This window comes from Phyllobates terribilis, unplaced genomic scaffold (assembly GCF_046119375.1).
Source record: "Phyllobates terribilis strain yellow unplaced genomic scaffold, ASM4611937v1 Scaffold_5__5_contigs__length_657084704, whole genome shotgun sequence".
NCBI classification, from domain to species: domain Eukaryota; kingdom Metazoa; phylum Chordata; class Amphibia; order Anura; family Dendrobatidae; genus Phyllobates; species Phyllobates terribilis.
The window spans coordinates 144,326,474-144,347,883 of NW_027362765.1; the positions used below are offsets into that span (position 1 = coordinate 144,326,474).

Below are 21,410 nucleotides of genomic sequence, written 5' to 3' on the forward strand. Positions count from 1 at the left end.
GGGAATCGTTTCTCAGGGTGACCATAGGCTGCAGCTTCTCTCAGGCACACGATAGATTCAGTTGCTGACCAGACACATCTGAAAGTGTCTTTTTCAACAGTTTAACAGTGGAATTTAGTCTGAATCATGGCCAGGGCAATTCAGGGATATTACAGCAACAATCTTCATTACAGTACAGTCTGAGTTTCTTTGGCAACCGGCTCCAGTAACAATACAGTATTTTCTTCACAAGGAATAGTATTAGTCTCTTCAGTAGCATAATTCAGCATAGATTAGATCTCCTAGCAGCACACTTCTATGCATACACAACCACAGACTCTTCCTTCACAATGACACAATAGTACACAGCATACTTTATCCTGCATGGAGATGGAGAGTGGGAGGGTTTGATGATTGAGATGATCCTTGTGACACAATTCCTTCCAGTCCTTATCTTCCTGCCCAATAATAGTCTGCACTGTTAGTTCAGGGAGTTTATCTGACCTGTGTTTAGTTTCTCTCCTGATCTGAATCCTGTTCAGCTGCCTTCTGTCAGATCCAGATAACACACCACCTTTCTCTTCAGCTTCAGCCAGACTACAATAACAAGTTCCCCACAATCCCTCTGGGGGCTCTGATAAAACACTCCCTGTTTCATATGACTGTGTTAACCCCTCTAGTTGCTGGATGCTTCTGAAGCACAACACTTCCTGTCTCCTGTGCTTGTGTTATTTGTAACAGTTGCTGGATGCTTTTAAAGCAACAGCACTACTTCTGCATGTCACAGAAAGCTCAAAAGACGCACATTGTTTTTGCTTAATAAAATGCTAGCAGTTTCTTCATTATTGAATGGAGTTGAAAAAACAATCGGAAAAATGCAGTAAAGAAGACGTCACAAAAACCATGGGAAAACCCTCCAAAAAACCATGGACGGCCAAAACCATCAGAAATATGCTCAGGAAATGACTGCAAAAAAATGACACAAAAAAAGTTTCAAAGGGGTTTGCCTAAGTTTAAAAGACATTGTATTCACATACCCTAACAGATCCATCAGGGTCTGACATCAGGTACCGTCACCATTCAGCTATTTTCAGCTCCCACTGCAGCAGGATGTATAGCACCAGAACAGCTCTGCTAAATATACTGTGTAGTGGACATCCTTGGGTGTTGTAGCTCAGCTCCAGTTCAATAGGAGCTGAGATACAGAACTTGAGTATGGCCACAATGTTATATTAGTGCATAAGTACAAAAATTAGCTACCGTAAAGTAGAAAGCTGCTACAAAGAGTGCATCTCTTTGGAAAAATTCAACGTACTCCTACAGCATGTTGCATGGAGGGTAGAGAGTGAATCTTTTGAACTTTCAATTCATTAGCTTTGCCAAATTTTCCCAGGAAACTTGATTAGTATTGGATTGATGTCAAGTTAAAAGTTCTCCAAAGCCTCCAGTTGTCCTGAACTGAAAGGTAATTGAGAACTGTTTTTTGCTGCTAAGTATTGGTTATTGATGAGGGTCCCATCAGCAAGACTCCCTGTAATCAGCTTATTTTTCACATGGGAAATTGAAATTGCAACACCAAAAAGGAACAAAGGAAAAGTCACAGAATCATGGAAATCAAAGGATGGATAGACATTTTAATGATATGCAAATGATGAAAAAATGTATGTATCTCTTTTATTTTATTTGTTTATTCAATATTGAGTATGAGCAGAAATATATGCACGTACACACCTTGGCTACGATCAATCAGATTACTAATGGTTGTCTGAGGAATGTCCTGCCATGCTGAATGCACTTCAGCAAATCATCAAGATCCACTTCGGTAGCTCCTTTGCAATTGTAGTTCAATGAAGTCCCACATGTGCTTAATAGAAAACAAGTCTGGAGATGCTGCAGGTCATGGTAGCATGTTTAGGTCATGCAGGCTGCTCTCAGTAACACAAGTAACCTGCGGTCAGGCATTGAAAGTTGAAAATTGCCTCATGAGTAGTGTTGAGCATTCCGATACTGAAATATCGGGTATCGGCCGATATTCGCGGTATCGGAATTCCGATACTTAATTCCGATACTTTTACAATATCGAATACCGGAATCGGAAGTTCCCATAATGCCTGCGCTCTGCAGTGTCTCTGAAATATGACAAGCTGGATGGCAGCGCTCAGCTGAGATCCAGCCTGTCATCAGAATGCCATCCCAGCGTGGGAGAATTCTCCTGATCGTTTAAAAGCCGGCGGGCGGTAAAAAGCCGCCGGCTTTTAAACAATCACACAGCCCCATACTGCTTCCCCGCAACCTCCCACCCCGATCCTCCACTCCCCTCGCCACCTCCCATCCCGATCGTAAGTTAGGACCGGGCGGGGAGCGCAGCACCAAGGAGCGGGGAGCGAAGGACCCGGGCGGGGAAGCCGGCAGTGAAAAGACTTCACCGCCGGCTTTCCCGTTCTGTGCTGCGCTTTCCCGCCGGTTATTTCAAATGAACAGCTGAGGTATCAGGTGATGCTGATCAGCTGTTCATTTGAAGTAGCCGCGGTGCCCTCAGAGGGTTCACGTGAGTTCATGCTTGACTGCATTGCATGAACTCACATGAACTTTCCCACGGCCGCACAGGTTAGCCTCACCTCCCAGATGATCAGCCCGTCATGATTGGTGTGTGTGGGTGTCTGTGCGTGTGTCTGCGAGTGTGTGCGGGGTGTCTGTGCGTGTGTCTGCGAGTGTGTGCGGGGTGTCTGTGCGATGTCTGCGGGTGTGTGCGATGTCTGCGGGTGTGTGCGGTGTCTGTGCGATGTGTGTGCAGGTGTGCGTGGTGTCTGTGCGATGTCTGCGGTGTCTGTGCGATGTCTGCGAGTGTGTGCGGTGTCTGTGCGATGTCTGCGAGTGTGTGCGGTGTCTGTGCGATGTCTGCGGGTGTGTGCGGTGTCTGTGCGATGTCTGCGAGTGTGTGCGGTGTCTGTGCGATTTCTGCGGGTGTGTGCGTGCAGGCAGACATAGGCCGATGTGACACTACTACTCCCATCGGCCTATGTCTGTCCCCCGTCCACTCGTGCCAGCAGGATCAGCTCGATGGGAGCAGTAGTTCCCATCAGCCTGATCCTGCTATTTAAATTGCCCTACTGTGTCCCCAATAAATTTTAAATACATGTCATTGGTGGCCAGTGGTTGCCTACAATAAATTAGTTCATACATTACCTGTCCCCGCCGATCGCCACCTAAAATAAAGTAAAAAATAAAAAACTACACCTATACTCACCTAGACACCTAATTCCCAGAAGCCATCGATCTCCTGTAATAAAATATAAAATAATAAACCACAACCTTATTCTTACCCCTCCGTAGTAGTCCACGAGTGTCCCACGATGATCTCCAGTTTAGAGCAGCCACATAGAATGTGACCGCTCTGAACCGCTGCCGCCGCTAGAATGATGGGGCCGTAAAGCAGCCCCGTCACTGCATAAGCGGGTTCGCCGGAGTTCAGGCAGCGCTGCTCCGGTTAGCTCCTTTACGGCCCTGCTGTATCGTGAGAAATTCCCACGGTACAGCAGTGCCGTAAAGGAGGTCTCCGGAGCTGCGCTGCCTGAATGCACTCCGGTGACCTCAGTCAGTGGCTCCCGCTGCCGGGAGCGGACGTTTTCCCGGCAGTGTGAGCTTACAGCAGCCATGCACAGCTGTCACCATCTCCAGATGTGACAGCTGTGCATGGGAGATCAGCGCAGGAACGTGGACAGGTAACTATTTTTTTTTAGTAAACTAAGAATAAAATTGGGTGTTTTATTTCAAATAAATTATTTTTTTCTGGGTGTAGTGTGTGTTTTTTCTTTTTAACACTTTGTAGGTTAGTAATGGGGGTGTCTTATAGACGCCCATCATTACTAACCTGGGCTTCATGGCAGCTGGCGCTGACATGAACCCCAACCCTATTACCACCTGCCACCACACCAGGGCAGCGTGGAAGAGCGAGGCTAAGTGCCAGAGTTGGCGCATCCTATGGATGCACCATTTCTGGGGCGGCTGACGGCTGGTGTTTCTAGCCTGGGAGGGGGCCAATATTCATGGCACCCTTCCTGGGCTATTAATATCAGCCCCCAGCTGTCTGCCTAGCCTTTGCTAGCTATTAAATAGGGGGTACCCCATGTCATTTTTTTGGGGGGTCCCCCATTTTAATAGCTAGTAAAGGCTAGGTATTCAGCTGGGGGCTGATATTAGTAGTCTGGGAAGCTCCGTGGGTATTACCCACTTCCCAGGCTTCAAACATCTGCCCCAGCCGTCTGCTTAACCTCCGCTAGAGCCTAAAATTATGGGGGATCCCACGCCAATTTTTTTTTAAATAAATCCTTTATTTTAACACTAAATGACATTTGAGGAGTTAATAAAGATGCAGTCCCTAAATTATTATTTATTTTTTCATTAATTTTTCCCAAAAATTTTGACGTGGGCTTTGCCATATTTTTGTATGCCAGCCAGGTACAGCATCCAGCTTCTATGAACGCGCCATTTTCCGGGGTGGCTGCGGACTGCAATTTGCACCGGGGGGGGGCAGAAAGCTTGGGCCTCCCTGCGCTGCAGATTCCATCCCCCAGCTGCCTAGTTGTACCTGGCTGGACACACAAATAGGGAGAAGCCCCACGTATTTTTTTTTAAAATTATTTCATGAAATTCATGAAATAATAAAGAAAAAAGGGCTTCCCTATATTGTTGTGTCCGGCCAGGTACAAATAGGCAGCTGGTGGTTGGGCGCAGCCCGTTCCTGCCTGCTGTACCTGGCTGGACACAAATATAGATGAGCCGAGGTCATGTCCAATGAACTCGGCTCACCTCATGCACGTCACTGACAGCGTGGGAAAATTCTCCTGAACTCAGCGCTTCAGCGTGAGAATTTTCCCACGCTGTCAGTGACGTGAATGAGGTGAGGTCATGTCCAATGAACTCAGCTCACCTCATGCACGTCACTGACAGCGTGGGAAAATTCTCACGCTGAAGCGCTGAGTGCAGGAGAATTCTCCCACACTGTCAGTGACATGCATGAGGTGAGCTGAGTTCATTGGACATGAACTCGGCTCATCTGGATGCCGTCACAGAGAGACACTGAGGAGCGCAAGCATGCCTGCGCTTCTCAGTGTCTGCGGGATGACAGGCTGGATGTCAGCGTTCTGCTGCGGTCCAGCCTGTCATCTCGATGTAGCAGAGCTGAAGCTGTCCTGGGAACCATGGAAAGGTAAGGATGAGGTTGATTTATTATTTTTCTTTTATTGCAGGAGATCGTTGGCTTCAGCTGGAATGGGCGTGATGGTAAGTAGAGTTTAATTTAGAACAATAAAGAATTGTGTGCTTATTTCAATTAAAGGACTTTATTCTGGGTGTTTGTGTTTTTTTTTTTAACTTTGACTATGGGGTTAGTAATGGGGGTGTCTTATAGACGCCTCTCCATTACTAACCTGGGCTTGATGTCAGCTGGCATTATAAGCTGACATCAATCCCAACCCTATTACCCCACTGCCACCGCTACAGGGCAGTGGGAAGAGAGAGGCTAAGTGCCAGAATTGGCGCATCCTATGGATGCACCATTTCTGGGGCGGCTGACGGCTGGTGTTTCTAGCCTGGGAGGGGGCCAATATTCATGGCACCCTTCCTGGGCTATTAATATCAGCCCCCAGCTGTCTGCCTAGCCTTTGCTAGCTATTAAATTAGGGGGGACCCCACGTCATTTTTTTGGGGGGGTCCCCCATTTTAATAGCTAGTAAAGGCTATGTATTCAGCTGGGGGCTGATATTAGTAGCCTGGGAAGCTCCGTGGGTATTACCCCCTTCCCAGGCTTCAAACATCTGCCCCAGCCGTCTGCTTAACCTCCGCTAGAGACTAAAATTAAGGGGAACCCCACGCCAATTTTTTTTTAAATAAATCCTTTATTTTAACACTAAATGACAAGTACAGTAATCAACACTGTCACTGTACTTCATATATATCTGACTGACATGTTTCTATCTATCTAATCTATGTATGATTCTCTATTCCTTCTATTCTAAATTGTCGGGTACAGATGCTGAATTGCCGGCCGGCTTTTTTAAAGAGACGGTGCATGTAAACACTATTATATTTTTAAATAAATCCTTTACACTAAATGACAAGTACAGTAAGCAACACTGTCACTGTACTTCATATATATGTGACTGACATGTTTCTATCTATCTAATCTATGTGTGAAGCTCTATTCTGTCTGTTATAAATTGTCGGGTACCGCTGCTGAATTGCCGGCCGGCTTTTTTAAAGAGACAGTGCATGAAAACACAATTATTTTTTTAAATAAATCCTTTACACTAAATGACAAGTACAGTAAGCAACACTGTCACTGTACTTCATATATATGTGACTGACATGTTTCTATCTATCTAATCTATGTGTGAAGCTCTATTCTTTCTGTTGTAAATTGTCGGGTACCGGTGTATGCCGCTGATGAATTGCCGGCTTTTCGCGTAATACATTCTACATTATTCTTAGTTGTTTTACTTCATGTAGAATTAACCTATAAGGAAAGAAAGGGTTTATTTTCATTCCGATATTCGTGTCCCATTGACTTGCATTGGTTTCCGGTATGGGAATCGGCGATATCCGATACTTTTTGGGTATCGGTCCGATCCAATCCGATACGATATTTCCTGATATCGGAAGGTATCGCTCAACACTACTCATGAGACATTTGGGAGAAATGTCTGTACTACTGATTTTATTACTAAATCAATCTAATGTCGAGTTGATTGGGTACCTGGACTGAAGACTATAAGGGTCTGGCTACCGTACATTTTGCCACTGACGCGCCCCCTGGGCTGTGTGTGTGTGGGGATACCCGGAACCGGACCTGTTGTGGATGCTGGGGGTTGTAGTCCTTGCGTGGCGGGGACCCGGTCCCGTGGCTCAGGGCGGTCAACCCAAAGGGCAGGCTATTTGTGTGGTTTTGTGATATTTAAATGTCCGACTACGCCACCCGTGGATTGCGGTCAGAGAGTACCGCCGCTGCAGGGCAGACCTCTGAGGCTGGTATTGGGAATGCAGCGGAGGATAGTATAACTCCCCGCGGGAGGAGTATAGCCTCAGGGCAGAAAGTAGGGATGTTGGTGGTGATGGTGCGCGGGAGCAGCAGTAACCACACGGAGTCTGTCATGCAAGTCAGGGTCTTTACTGTTGGTGGTATTAAGGGACCCGTCCGGAATACAGGTTAACAATGGAGGCCTGGTCAGTCTGAGAGCAACTGGGAAATCCCGCTGGTCAGGGGGAGTTTGTAGGCCTACAGTGCTGACTTCACTCTTTCTTGGCTATCCTGCTGTAGTGTAGTGGTACCGTGTTGTTCTCACCCGTATGACTGGCGACTCGGGCCTTCCGTACTTCTCACCCCTCCGGGGCAGTAGTGGTCCCTCTCGTGTGGCTGAGCCTCCGGGCTTCCTTGGGCCAGAGGACTTGAAGTCCCCTGCGTGGTGGTTTTCTGCTGCTGGGCTTACAACCCTCACAGCCTCGGACTCCAGTGTCCGGCTTTGCAAGTCTCTAGCCAGGATGAGCTCTTCTAGCTCCCCTCCTGGCCTCGTGTTCCTCCTCTGCCTACGCGGACTTCTCAGCCTGCTGCTTACCTGTCCCTATCTGCAACTTGTCTGGAACTTCTCTGGCACTTGACTCACTAACCCCGCCCCAGATCCAGTTTATAAAGGGCAGATTTCTCCCCTCCCTGGACTGAGGCAGGAGGTGCTGCATGCTAATTGTCCCCAACCAGGGAACCTCCCACCTGCTCTCAGACATGACATTGCTGCCACTGTGACGACCAGACCTGGGGTGCCACACCACCCTATACCTTAATTCTGGTTGTAGGACCGGTTTGACATTCCCTTATGGATGCCTCTTCATGGCATTGTCCACGTGATCTCCAAACCAATGTCTGGTTAACATTGTATCCAAGACAAAAGTGCTTCTCATCAGTGAAGTCAATGGAACACCTGTAGTGGTACATCTGACTCATTGCCCAATGATGTGCAAACACCTGTAGCAGGTTTTTGTAGACACCAACACCTTAGGCTTGCTAATTTCACTTGCAATACAGAATGGATCAGTCGTGGAACCAAATTTCTCCAAGTGTCTCGGGAGCCATTTTTCAACACGACAACAAGAGGCTGCATGTTGCTCGTGCTACTGTGAGCAGCCTATGTGGCCTAAATATGCTACCATGGCCTGCAGTGTCTCTGGACTTGTCTCCTATCAAGCACATTTGGAACGTCATTGGTCACCAACTGCAGTGGGCGCTGCCAGCAGCTGATCTTGTTGATTTTTCCAAATGCATTGCTTGTGGCAGAACATTCCTCTGAAAACCATTTATAACCTCACTGATACCAACCAAGGCATGTAAGTGCAGGGATTTCTAAATGTCACACTGATACTCAATTTTTTCATAATTTGCATAGCATTAAAATGTCTATTCATTTGGTGTTTTCCATAATGCCACAACTTTCCCACTTGGAGCTGCAATTTGAATATTGAAGAGTACAATAAAAAATTTGTGTCTTTTAACATGTACCTCTGGTGTTGGAGATACCTGGATTAATAGATTATTTTAGAAAACAGCAATTCTCCAATATACTGCTCTTTCTCCAGATTTGAAGCTTAGCATAGAGTAGTAAAATCAAATGTCTGTGGCTTTACTGCCGGCCCGCTAACAGACTGCATACTGTTTTATAATTGTCTATATCCTATGCTTCATACAGACCACCTAAATAATTGTATATAGTTTGTCAATGGGTCCTGAAGGCAACCACAGAGAATTTGATTTTGGCGAGTCAAGCTTGGGATTGCTCCTGTCTGCAGCATGAACGATTGTACTAGAAATAATAATATAATAGGAGCTCGATCACATCGGAAATTGCAGGTACCAATTGGGGAACCGTTTTCTCTACACTTCAATGCCAGATCCGAACTCGCTCTTGCTGTTTTATTATGGTTACTTGTAAATTACTTTTACAGTTTTGGCTTCTTTTACTGGAAAGAAAACCCACTAGGAGTTAAAGGTCTAGAATATTACACGTTGGGTTTCTTTTTGTCCTCTGATGTTATTTTCTAGCTGCAGAATTTTCTCATTTTTCAGCTTTACGCCTTTTCCACTGCAGAAAGATGCAATATTGGCATCAGCGCCGCAATACATATTTTCAGCAAGGCTCTAACTTGCAGAAAATGTGCTTGATAAATACTGTGTTTTAGATTGTTTTAGAAGCAATAAGAGTCCATTGAAAAGTCATCAGGCATAAAAAGACTGCAGAAACTAGGATACTGGATAAATGAGGCATACATAACCAGAAAATACTGGGGGAACTAAATGGCGGTATATTTCTTTATATTAACCCTACTTGCAGTCTGTTTGCTAGACAGTTGTTAAGCCCCCGCTTTGGCACAAAGAAACAAATTGCAGAGCCACCCAGGGACCTGTGTGCTTGGAGCAATGCGTAGGCAGACAAGGTGTAACAACACCAGGGGGGCCGAGAGAAGAGTGATTGCAGGAAAACGATCCCGAAGATGATTCCGGGAGGAGAGATATCAAAGGCTTTCATTACTGAGCTCTATAGTAGCTGAGAGCAATCAGCATTAATCAGGCCCCCCTAGAAAACCGCTAGACGATCCATGGGGCCACAGGGCAGTTGTTTAAAGACTAATAGGATTCTTCAAAGCAGACTATGCAAAGACAGCAGCAAAATAACTCCGCATCCGTAATGTGGGAAATCTACAGTTCTAGGAAGACCCCATAAAGATGTTGGGTGGCTTATTGCATATAAGAGACTAGTAAAGTAAGGCTTATGAACATATGGGCATATTTATGCAGACTGGCATTCTTCTCTAGAGTATACCAGTCTGGAATAGTAATGTAGACTGTGCATAATACTGTGCACACTGCTGGATAACTTTTAAAAATTATTTTTGGCTAATGCAACTGCATCTTTCTACCTGTGCATTTTTGTGTTTCAATAGGCTATATAATGCCACAAAAATTGTATGAATCTCCTACATACAGTAGTGTATTGGGTGTATAGAAAGTGGGAAAGTTGCCAAATTGGTTAATAAAACTTGTGTTACCAAATAACAGTGATCTCCAATTTGTGCGTCTCCATCTGTAAAGCCACAGATTGCAGACAAAATAAAGTAAAAAATTGCAAAGCAGCAAAAGAGAAATACAAATAAAGCGGTATGCTCCTTGTACTAAATTTTCAATTTAAAGTCCAGGATTATAAAAACATGGATTAGTTCTTCTAGAAACATCAGAACACCTGTCTAAAAAGCTATAGGGCAAAAGATTCAATGACCCCGATTCATCAAGACCAGAGATCTTTAAGCTGATCTTGATGAGGGGGCATTGTGGGGTCGCGAAGCTCTTGATTTATTAAGAGGCAGTGGCGTACCGCCAATGGCGGCAGACCACGCGACTGCTATGGGGCCCGTGAGCCGGGGGGGGGGCCCATAGCAGTCCAGGGCTGGACATGCCAGTGCAACTGTGCCGGGTCCTCACCATGCAGCTGCACCAAGGGGCCCGCAAGGGGCAGCTGCTCCCTGCACGCGGCGGTCAGGGAGCGATCCCTGCAGCTCCGCTGCTGTCAGGAGGAGAATAGCAGCGGAGCTGGAGGGTTCGTCCTCTGCTTCCTCCCTGACCCCGGCGCGCGCAGCGTGATGACGTCATCATGCAGCGCGCGCCTGGGTCAGGAACAAAGCTGCCGGCAACCAGGAGGATGCTGCTGCAGGGGAGCTAGCTGAGGTAAGTTGTTGTTGTTTGTTTGTTTTTTTTTTTACTGAAATGCTGGGGAGGGGAGGTGGGGGGAGAGCAATTGTGGGATGGTGGGGCTGGGGAGAGGAATGATGGGGCTGGGAAGAGCAATAATGGGGCTGATGGGACTGGGGAGAGCTATGATGGGGCTGGGGAGAGAAATATAGGGGCTGGGGAGAGGGCTGATGGGGCTGGGGAGAGGAATAATGGGGTTGATGGGGCTGGGGAGAGCAATAATGGGGCTGATGGGGCTGGGGAGAGGAATAATGGGGTTGAAGGGGCTGGGGAGAGCAATAATGGGACTGATGGGTAGGGAAGGGGAGAGCAATGACGTGTTGCTGGGAGAGAGCAATGATGGGGGTGCTGGGACAGAGCAATGGTGGGGGGCTGGGAGAGAGCAATGATGTGGGGCTGGGAGAGAGCAATGATGGAGGTGCTGGGACAGAGTAATGATGGGGTGCTGAGAGGAAATGATGGGGGTGCTGGGAGAGCGCAATGATGGGGGTGCTGGGAGAGAGCAATGATGGGAGTGCTGGGAGAAGCAATGATGGAGGTGCTGGGACAGAGCAATGATGGGGGGCTGGGAGAGAGCAATGATGGAGGTGCTGGGACCTAGCAATGATGGGGGTGCTGGGACAGAGCAATGATGGGGGCTGGGAGAGAGCAATGATGGGGGTGGTGAGACAGAGCAATGATGCGGGTGCTGAGAGAGAGAGCAATGATGGGGGTGCTGGGAAAGAGAAATGATGGGGGTGCTGGGAGAGAGCAATGACGGGGGTGCTGGAAGAGCAATGACCGGGGGTGCTGGAAGAGCAATGACCGGGGTGCTGGGAGAGAGCAATGATGGGGATGCTGGGAGAGAGCAATGATGGAAGTGCTGGGACAGAGCAATGATGGGGGTGCTGGGAGAGAGCAATGATGGGGGTGCTGGGAGAGTGCAATGATGGGGGTTTCACTTTGCTTGTACTGTAAAGCCTTGTATGTTTTCCGTGTGCACATAGCCTTACAGTTAATTGGGGAGAGTCACAGAGACTGAATAATTTATATTATTGGCAGGTGGAGATTATAGTTAATGGGGGGCACAGTGCTGCTTATCACTTTATATTTTGATTGCTAAGTGGCTAATAGTATATTAATGGGGGGGTTACATATCTGTATTCGAGGACGCAGAGGGGGGGAGACACATGTATGCATACAATATGTGACCTTGTTATTTTCTAGGCTGGAGATCATCGTGACAAGACGAGTCGTGGCTGGGAGATATCGACATGAAGGTCCAACCAGATGGAGAAGAAGCAGCAGAAACCGGCTCTAATCAGATGAGACGTCAGCGGTAAGTGCCTGGATGTAAATATTATTCTGTATCTGCGCTGTGTGACTTGGAGTGATAATGTTATCTGTAAAATCCCTTAGGCCACATTCTCACATTTGTGTGAAATGTCCGTGTGCTGCCAAATCTTTTTATCGAATGGTCCACGTACTCGTACAGTTTTATAGATCCATTCACACATCCATGAAAATCACGGATCTGAGAATGAGATCTGTGAGGGTCAGAGAATGTCCTGTTCTGATCCGATTTTGAGGATTAGAATAGGACACGCTCAATGCGTCAGTAAAACAGGGCTGCACACCGACACTGCACACAGATGCAGGAATGTAGCCTTATTATGTATAGCACAGTCCCTTAGTATATAGTGTACTCACTTATTATGTATAGCGCCATCCTTAGTTATATAGTTTCCTCTTTTATTATGTATAACACCCTCCCTTATTATGTACCATCCTCTCTAGCGGCTCATACTGTGTTGGGGTCAGCATACTTTGCCCTGGGAGTTGAGGTGCGGCACAGTAGGGTCATCATACTGTGCATGTGGAGGAATTCACCATGGGGGTATCATACTGTGTTTGGGGGGCGCTTTTATTGGCATCACACTTTATGGGGCAATGAAAGAGAGATCTAGGACGTCAGCAGGAGGAAAATTACTATGTAAAGGATGGAAAGTTGTGAGATCGGATCTTTGGTGACCCCGACAATTATTTTAATTTTTTTTGGGGGGAGGGGGCCCAATTAGAGCCTCTGCTACGGGGCCCCATGATTCCTATGTACGCCCCTGTTAAGAGGCACTCCTATTAATGAATCAGCAGAGTCTAACGAGTGGCATGCACCTCGCCACAAATAGTACTCCAGTTCCTCCTGGAGTAAGATTTGTGGCATATCAAATGTTGCCACTGAATTTGATGAGCTGCAGTCGCCACTACTCCATACCTCCCCAACTTCGCTCACTTTCTTGTAGCTGGGCAAAAATGGCGTGAAAAAAACAGAAGTCGCAAAAATTTAGGACAGCTCAAAGTTGTGACTAAATTTTGCAACTTTTCAAAACTTTTTAAGCCAGAATTCTGCCATAAAAGCTTTGATAAGTTGAGCCCATAGCATTGCTATTAGGAACTGACCTGGGTTGGAGTAGTGGTATTGCAACAACTAGGGGCAACACCGGCAGGCAGCGCAGTCAGGAAAAGCCAGGAATCGGTACACAGGAACAGCAGTATAGTCTGGAAGAATTTAGCAGGTTGCGTAGTCAGGAAAAGCTGGGAATCGGTATACAGGAACAGCAGTATAGTCTTGTATGAGGCAGTAGGCGAAGGGAGAGCTTGACTAAAGGTTGGGAGCTCAATAATCTCGCAAGGAAGGAGGCATCAGGCCAGGTGTACATAGGGTGTTCAATCAGGAACTCACAAGACGAAGCCAATCAGGAACAACACAAGGTAGAGCCGCTCAGGAACTATACAGGTACTAGAATCTAGGTTAGCCAGGAACTGTCCAGCGAGATGAATAGCTCAGTGATAAGAGCTGTCACCTTAGGCAGAGATCTGTCAGTCTAGCTGAGCAGGTGGGGAGAAGTTGGTGGGGACATACCTACTGGACTAGTCACCTTGTCCCCAGCTGCAAGTTGATGTTATTATCTGAGTTGCTGGAGCTTTTTATGATAAACATTCAGTGTCTGATTCATTTTGCCCATTGTTCATGGTTCCCTTTAATAAAGAAATTAGCTATGTTTTTCTTATCCTTCACATCCACTTGAAATTATGATTTCAAGTGGATGTGATGGTGTTTTTTGTTAATTATTCTAATTTACTGAGATAATGACTTTTTTGTTTTCATCGGCTGTAAGCCATAATCATCAACATTAACAGAAATAAACACTTGAAATAGATCACTCTGTTTGTAATGACTCTATATAATATATGAGTTTCACTTTTTGCACTGAAGAACTGAAATAAATTAACTTTTTGATGGTATTCTAATTTAGTGAGAAGCACCTGTATATACAGTAGATAGCAGGCACAAAGCTTGGATTTCACATCATCTTCTGTTATACAAAGAGGCACATACGTATCAATTTAATGTGGTGGCATGTCACTTGTTGACAACAGCATTTCAACAATACTTGAATAATCTGTTCTTCACTCACCACAATCCACTGCCATGGCCTAAAAATTCCAATATTTCTTCATTAACAGTAGCAGGGCCGGTCTACACATTGACTCTTCAGCCCCACTTTGCCTGTCTCAGGGTTACCTAAAACCCACAGCTATACCTCCTTGGACTCCCAGCCACACCCACTGCAGCTGAGCTCTCCTTCCTTGTCTGTTTCTCTTCCCAGGATCCAGTATGTTCTGGCTGTATTAGGATCCAGACTGCCACTTTATCCAGTACAGTTACAGGGCTTGCTACCTCAGAAATTATTATCCTTGCACACACTCACCCAAGTAATGCTACTCACTTCCTATCTCCTCCAGAACTACATAATAACTGATTGAACAGGAAATCACTCCTCTCTAGTCCTGTCTACTAAAGCCCCAAAATTACAGTCACAACATAAAATGTGTTAAACAATACATAGCAACAATAAATTAGGATTATATCATTGTAATGTACATGAATTTCTTCAAGAAGGATGTTGCTTCTTGCTCCTCACTCTTACACATAACATGCCATCACAAGGTTTATTGTGTCTCCAAGGACAGTGTCAAGTGCATAGAGCAGATACCACAACAGAAGTGGATGCACAAGGAGAGACAAGAATCTAGAAGGATATCTGGCCAGCATTAGCGCTGGTATCTGCTCTTATGTGTGAGGGGGATCATGAAGAGTACTGCCAGAGACCTACAAAATGGCCTATAGCTGGCTGCTGGTGTACAAGTTTCTGACCATACTGTTAGAAACAGACTCCATGAGGGTGGCATGAGGACCTGACGTCCTAGTGGGACATGTGCTCACCACTTAGCACTATGTAAGTTGATTGGCATTAGCCAGAGGGCACCAAAATTAGCAGGACCACCAATTGTGCCTTGTTCATTTCTCAGATGACTGCAGTGAAGAGCATATGTAGAGAGATGTGAGAGTCTGAAGTTGCTTTGGTGAATGTTATGCCGCCTGCAACCTCATCCATCGTGATTTAAGCAGTGGGTCGATAAATCATCTGACGAAGCATATTCTTAGAAAGTGGCACAAAACTCTATGTGATAGCCAGTTTTACCCTGACTGCAATTAGGTACTAGGATGAAATTCTCAGAGCTGTGGGAAAACATAGGTTTTACTGCAGCAGTTTTGTCCCAATTGTTCAAAAATGTAATACGAGAACTACTTTTACACAAACGCATGCTTGCTTTTTTTCTGAGGTGAAAAACAAGTTTGGATGTGGGGAGCAAGGGGTCAAGACAAGCTTGTCATCTGTCTCTCTTAACTCTAAGCATTCTGGAAGAGCAGAATAATGCAGGGGCAGGGAGCCTGATTGCAGGAATGTGACACTTGCTCAACAGCTTGCTGTAGTTTCAATACAAACAATGTTTTATCAGAAGGAGATTATCACTGCATCAGGTGCAACCAAGTCCAGCTAATCTGTGTAGCCCTGCCCCCTCCATTGATTGGCAGATTGGCTGCTTCCTGAGTACACTGTCCATTGTCAGCAATCAGTGGTGTGGGTGGGCTTATACATAACTCAGCATTTTGACCACTGCTACGTGTACAGGAGAGAAACCAGATATTCTATCAAAACTGCACCAAGCAGCCCAATGACACATCACTGGAATCAGGCTCTCTGCCCTTATATCGTGCAGCTCTAAGATTTTATAGTAAAAACCTGCTGACAGATTACCTTTAATTTGTTGCATCTTTGCTTGTGCATGCACTAGAAATCTGTCTGCTATGCACCATAATTTACATCAGGTTCTGCCACTTTATTTTTGCTTTAATAAATGTGTTAGACACATGCTTTTGAGGAAATTTGAAATATTTAAAATGGTTATCAGATTTAAACAAAATTGTCCTGCAGATAGGTGATAACTTGTTGAGAGGTGGATGTCCCATTACTGGGACCCTAACCGATCAGCAGAGTGGGAGACTTTTCTCATTAGGATCATCAGGGCGCATGCTCAATTGCTGCTCCATGACAAGGGGTATTAGCGAGTCATGTGTGATGTTACCACTAACTTACCCCCCTCTAAAATAAACACACTACACTACTACACACCGGGATGGATTAAATTGGCCTCAGCAGCCTTTGTTAAAACAAATAATAAGAATAACAAATCAATCATAATAAAATGGAGAATGATTCTTGAAGCCCCTGACCTGTGACAGGTAGTATGTTTACACCACAGCTCAAGCTGAATTTAACCTCTAGCTGTTTTAGCACCAGCTCAGAGGCACCTGTTAACCAACCTGGCTTCATCAACATAACCCACTACCTATGGGCCCTTTCCAACCCTTAATTTGGGAGTTCTACTACCCACCACCACTTATTGAAGTCCAGTTGGGGGGTCCAGAACCTTGTGGGCTCACCCCCCACCAATCCAACACTGACCACATCCAGCAACTTCTAAGACAAAAAGATTGAAAAACACTATACGAACAGTACACACAATCACCCCCCCCCCGCCTCACGTTCCCAAATTCGTAACCCATAATGAAGAAAGTGCCCAAAAAACAAAGGGAGGGTGAGTGACAAATTTCTTCCCTTTGAGCTGGACCTAGAATGGCTGCCTCAAACTACTGGACGCCAACTTATAAATCCTCCCCTCCGGACCAACCCACCCGGTGTCACCCACTATCACCTCCTTTCCTTAATCTTTTCAGTACCTAAAATCCCTAATCAATTTAATGGCAGGGCCCAGTACGGCCTCACTTTCATTTCGTATTGGGACCACTAAGTGCTGCACTCAGCTTTTTCCAACAGTTCCATAGAGAATGAATGGGGCAGCCATTGGATATCCGACCTGCCACATCATTATGTAATCAGCAAGTTATCACCTATCTTGCATTTAGGTGATAATTTGTTTTCACTTTTAGTAAATTATTGCAGTTTCACCTCCTGTCCAACAGCCTCCTCCAATTAATAAACATTATTCTCATGTGGTGTTTTTTCAATTGGAGGGGGCAGATGGGCAAATCCTCCACTTCTAGCCACTTTGAAAACAGAAGAATTGTGCAGTCCGTGAAGAAGGAGGAGAACCTGTAATATATTATTAGCAAGTACCATAAAATTATGCCCAACATAGTTGTTCAAATAAGGATAAAGTGGTCCACCTCCTTAAATCTGTTAAAGAGAACCCGTCATCACGATTTTGCTGGTTGTTGTTTAATCAGCATTTAAAATTTGGGTGAAATAAACTTTCAGTGCATACGGGGACAACTGTGGGTAGGATCTACAGCTTCTGCCCCGGCCCCTGCGCCTGCTTCTGATGCCTGTATATTCCTCATGTTTTGTAAAGTTTCCACAGGCCCCGGCCTTACAATAGATTGCGCTTGCACACATTGATCTCCTCGTGGTCCTCAGTAAAGTGATACCAGAGCCAGCGCATGCGCAGATTTAGATCGGAGCTCAATGATGAGCCGAGATCTCCATCTGCGCATGCGCTGTCACCGAAGACTGCCAGGAAGTCAATCTGCGCATGTGCCGCCACTAGGGCCATTTTGCTGAAGACCATCAGTCGATCAATCTGCGCAAGCACCACCTGTGTCAAGGAAGGTGCCTGCATAAAGTTTAAAATATGAGAAAGATACAGGCACCAGGGGCAGATGGAGACACTCGGGTAGGAGCTGAAGACCCTACACACATTCCTTCCCTTATGCACTAAAAGTCTATTTCACCCAAACTTCAAATGCTGATTAAAGAACAACAATCAGGAAGCGGATTTCTTCACTAAAGGTATTAATTGAATCTGAATAACAGTGTCATTATGGCCATGCCTTTACTTTAACATGCAAAATCGTGATGACAGGTTCTCTTTAAGCAACAGATGTTCCTGCTCTACAGTAGATCCCACCTACTTTTATTGAAAAGTTTCAGGAGAAGTGTAAAAATTAAAGTCACAATTTTTCTTTCAAGATAAACTGGGACCAAAATTTGCAATCTTTTATATCTCCTCCCTACTAACCAAAATCTCACTATGTCTGTCCGCTATTTCATCCTTCTTCTCTGCTAGATTTCTAAAACTTAACATGGATAAAACAGAATTCATCATCTTTCCCCACCTCACTCAACCCCCCAACTGACCTATTTATCAATGTCAATGGCTGTCCACTTTCCCCAGTCCCGCAAGCTCGCTGCCTTGGGGTAACCCTGGACTCTGACCTCTCCTTCAAACCACATATCCAAGTCCTTTCTACATCCTGCCGACTCCAACTTAAAAATATCTCCCGGATCCGCACATTCCTCAACCATGAATCTGCAAAAACACTAGTGCATGCCCTCATCATCTCCCGCCTCGACTACTGCAACCTCCTGCTCTGTGGCCTCCCTTCCAGTACTCTCGCACCCCTCCAATCTATCCTAAACTCCGCTGCCCGACTAATCCACCTGTCCCCCCACTATTCCCCGGTCTCTTCTCTCTGTCAATCTCTTCACTGGCCCCCCATTACCCAGAGACTCCAGTTCAAAACCCTAACCATGGCATACAAAGCCATCCACAACCTGTCTCCTCCATATATCTAGTCTCCCAGTACATACCTGCACGCAACCTCCGATCCTCACAAGATCTCCTTCTCTACTCCCCTCTTATCTCTTCTTCCCACAATTGCATACAAGATTTCTCCCGTGCATCCCCCCTACTCTGGAATTCTGTACCCCAACATATCAGACTCTCACCTACCGTGGAAACCTTCAAAAGGAGCCTAAAAACCCACCTCTTCCGACAAGCCTACAACCTACAGTAACCCTCGCTCCACCAAACTGCTCCATGACCAGCTCTACCCTCACCCACTATATCCTCACCCATCCCTTGTAGACTGTGAGCCCCCGCGGGCAGGGTCCTCTCTGCCCTTGTACCAGTCGCCGTCACAGTTTGTTCAAGATTATTGTAATTGTTTTCGCTATGTATACCCATTTCTCACATGTAAAGCACCATGGAATAAATGGCACTATAATAATAAATAATAACAATAGACAGAATTTTAGTGCAAGTGGTGTAAAAATAAATTCTTCTCCCCAACTTCTCTGGTGCCTTCTCAATATCTGCTGTAGTTTCTTGATGATTTCATCCATGTATTTCTTTGCATGAATTCAATCATACTGATATGCAGTTTGGCTTTTTTTTTTTTTTATAAAGGGGTTATCTACTACAGGACAACCCCAGCTTAATTATAAATTGCCCTAATTAAAATAAAAATAGTGAATACTGACCTCCTGCAGGGGCGCCTTTCTGCCATGACAGACGTCCACTCCGGCAAAATAGTAAAGGCTGGAGCTGTTGAGCGGGCTGGGCCGCTCATTTACTGCAGCCGGCACGTGGCACAACAAGTCACATCTCTTGGAAACGGCGGATCTCCTGAACTGCGCCGCTGCGGTGAGTAGTATATATTGTGTTATTTTAATTAGGGTCCTGTGTTGATTAAGCTGAGCCTGTCCAGTAGTGGACAACCCCTTTAACCAGCTCCAAAAGACAGACCTGTGAAAATGTTAAAGTTTTATAAGGGTTTAGGTGTAAAAAAAATCATTGCAGTTGGGGTTCAGATACTGGCTATAGCGGTTGTGCTGTGAACATCGCATGAATGTTTGTTTTCTACAAGAACTTTAGGATTTATTATGTTCAAGGGTTCTCTACAGAAGGCAGGGATGTTATGGAAATATGTACATTACAGGCCCTAGAGACTAGAGGAGGCCTTTGATCTGTATCATTATGTGTTCTGTGACCCATTCTCTGTTATCTCTGGCAATTTGGGTATCTCAAGTTGCTATGACGACTGTAGTGGAGATAAGGAATGGGGCATCAGCAGCTAAGAGCATATGGGCAGAGGGTTGGCATAGCAACCAAGAAACATGAAGTAGCTGTCCTAAAGACTTTGGATCATAATAGTAACCATCTTTTCTGTAGCCCACCCCTTACAAATACCAGAATGTAACAATTATTGATTAACTCAAACCTTTTTTTTTTTTTTTTTTTCGAAAGCCCGAATACGTGTACTAAACCCGACAGGAGAAAGGTCCCCCAAACCATTCGCCGTCCCTCCGAGCCAGAAGGCCACAGCGAGGAACAGGGACATATAGCCGAAGCCAGAGGTGACCCAATCTTACCCCCAGCAAGTTTGATTAACTCAAACTTTATGTGAGTGAAGCGTGATACGCAAGTCTCGGCACAAAAAGTAAAAAGTTTTAGATTTGTTGCTGAGGTCTAAGGGGTAGCGTTTCTCCTTATGGAGAGTGACACACCAGCTCTGGCACGTCAAGCAATTTGCATATTAAATTCCCCAGAGGAGCATTGCATGGCGAATAAGCCTCCTTACCTTGACGTGCCAGAGCTGGTGTGTCACTCTCCATAAGGAGAAACGTTACCCCTTAGACCTCAGTCCAGAGCCTCTCACCTAGCCAAATCAGTTCTCATACTTTGCACTGATGAGGGCCAACAGCCTGAAACACTGTGTCTGCAAATTGAGATTCTGATTTGGCTTTTATCCTAAGTCATATTGCACGCACTCGTTAAAGGGTTGATTGTGACTTGTAGGATTGCTACTTATAATAGGTGGCGCTATAGAGTACAAGTCCTCTTTTTCTCTGAAGAGGCAATTTGCATATTAAATTTCCCAGCGGCGCATTGCATGGCAAATAAGCCTCCTTACCTTGACGTGCCAGAGCTGGTGTGTCACTCTCCATAAGGAGAAACGCTACCCCTTAGATTTGTTGCAAAACTATTTTAATTGATGAGGGAAAGGCCAGTTTTGACCTTGAGGACTTGAAATTATTGTTAATTTATAGCTATCTAACGTGAATGGGGGGAGTGGGGGCTTTTCCTCTTATTATTTATTTTTTGAGCACCATTCATTCCATGGTGCTATACAGTCATGGCCAAAAGTATTGAGAATGAGACAAATAGTAATTTTTCCAAAGTTTACTGCTTCATTTTTTGTAATGGCAATTTGCATATACTCCTGAATGTCAGAGTGATCAGCTTAACAGCAATTACTGTACTTGCAAAGTCAATATTTGCCCAGAAAATGAACTTTAACCCCCAAAACATATTTCAACATCATTGCAGTCCTGCCTTAAAAGGAGCAGCTAACATCGTTTTAGTGATTGATCCATTAACACAGGTGTGGGTGTTGATGAGGACAGGGCTGGCGATCAATCAGTCATGATTAAGTAAGAATGACATCACTGGACACTTT

General features: G+C 45.4%; 1 protein-coding gene across 1 annotated transcript in view; it reads left to right on the forward strand.

Moving 5' to 3' along the window:
• The window catches only part of ASIC2 (acid sensing ion channel subunit 2), a 999,936-nt gene that overhangs the window by 498,667 nt on the left and 479,859 nt on the right, over positions 1-21,410 (forward strand). The window lies entirely within an intron of this gene.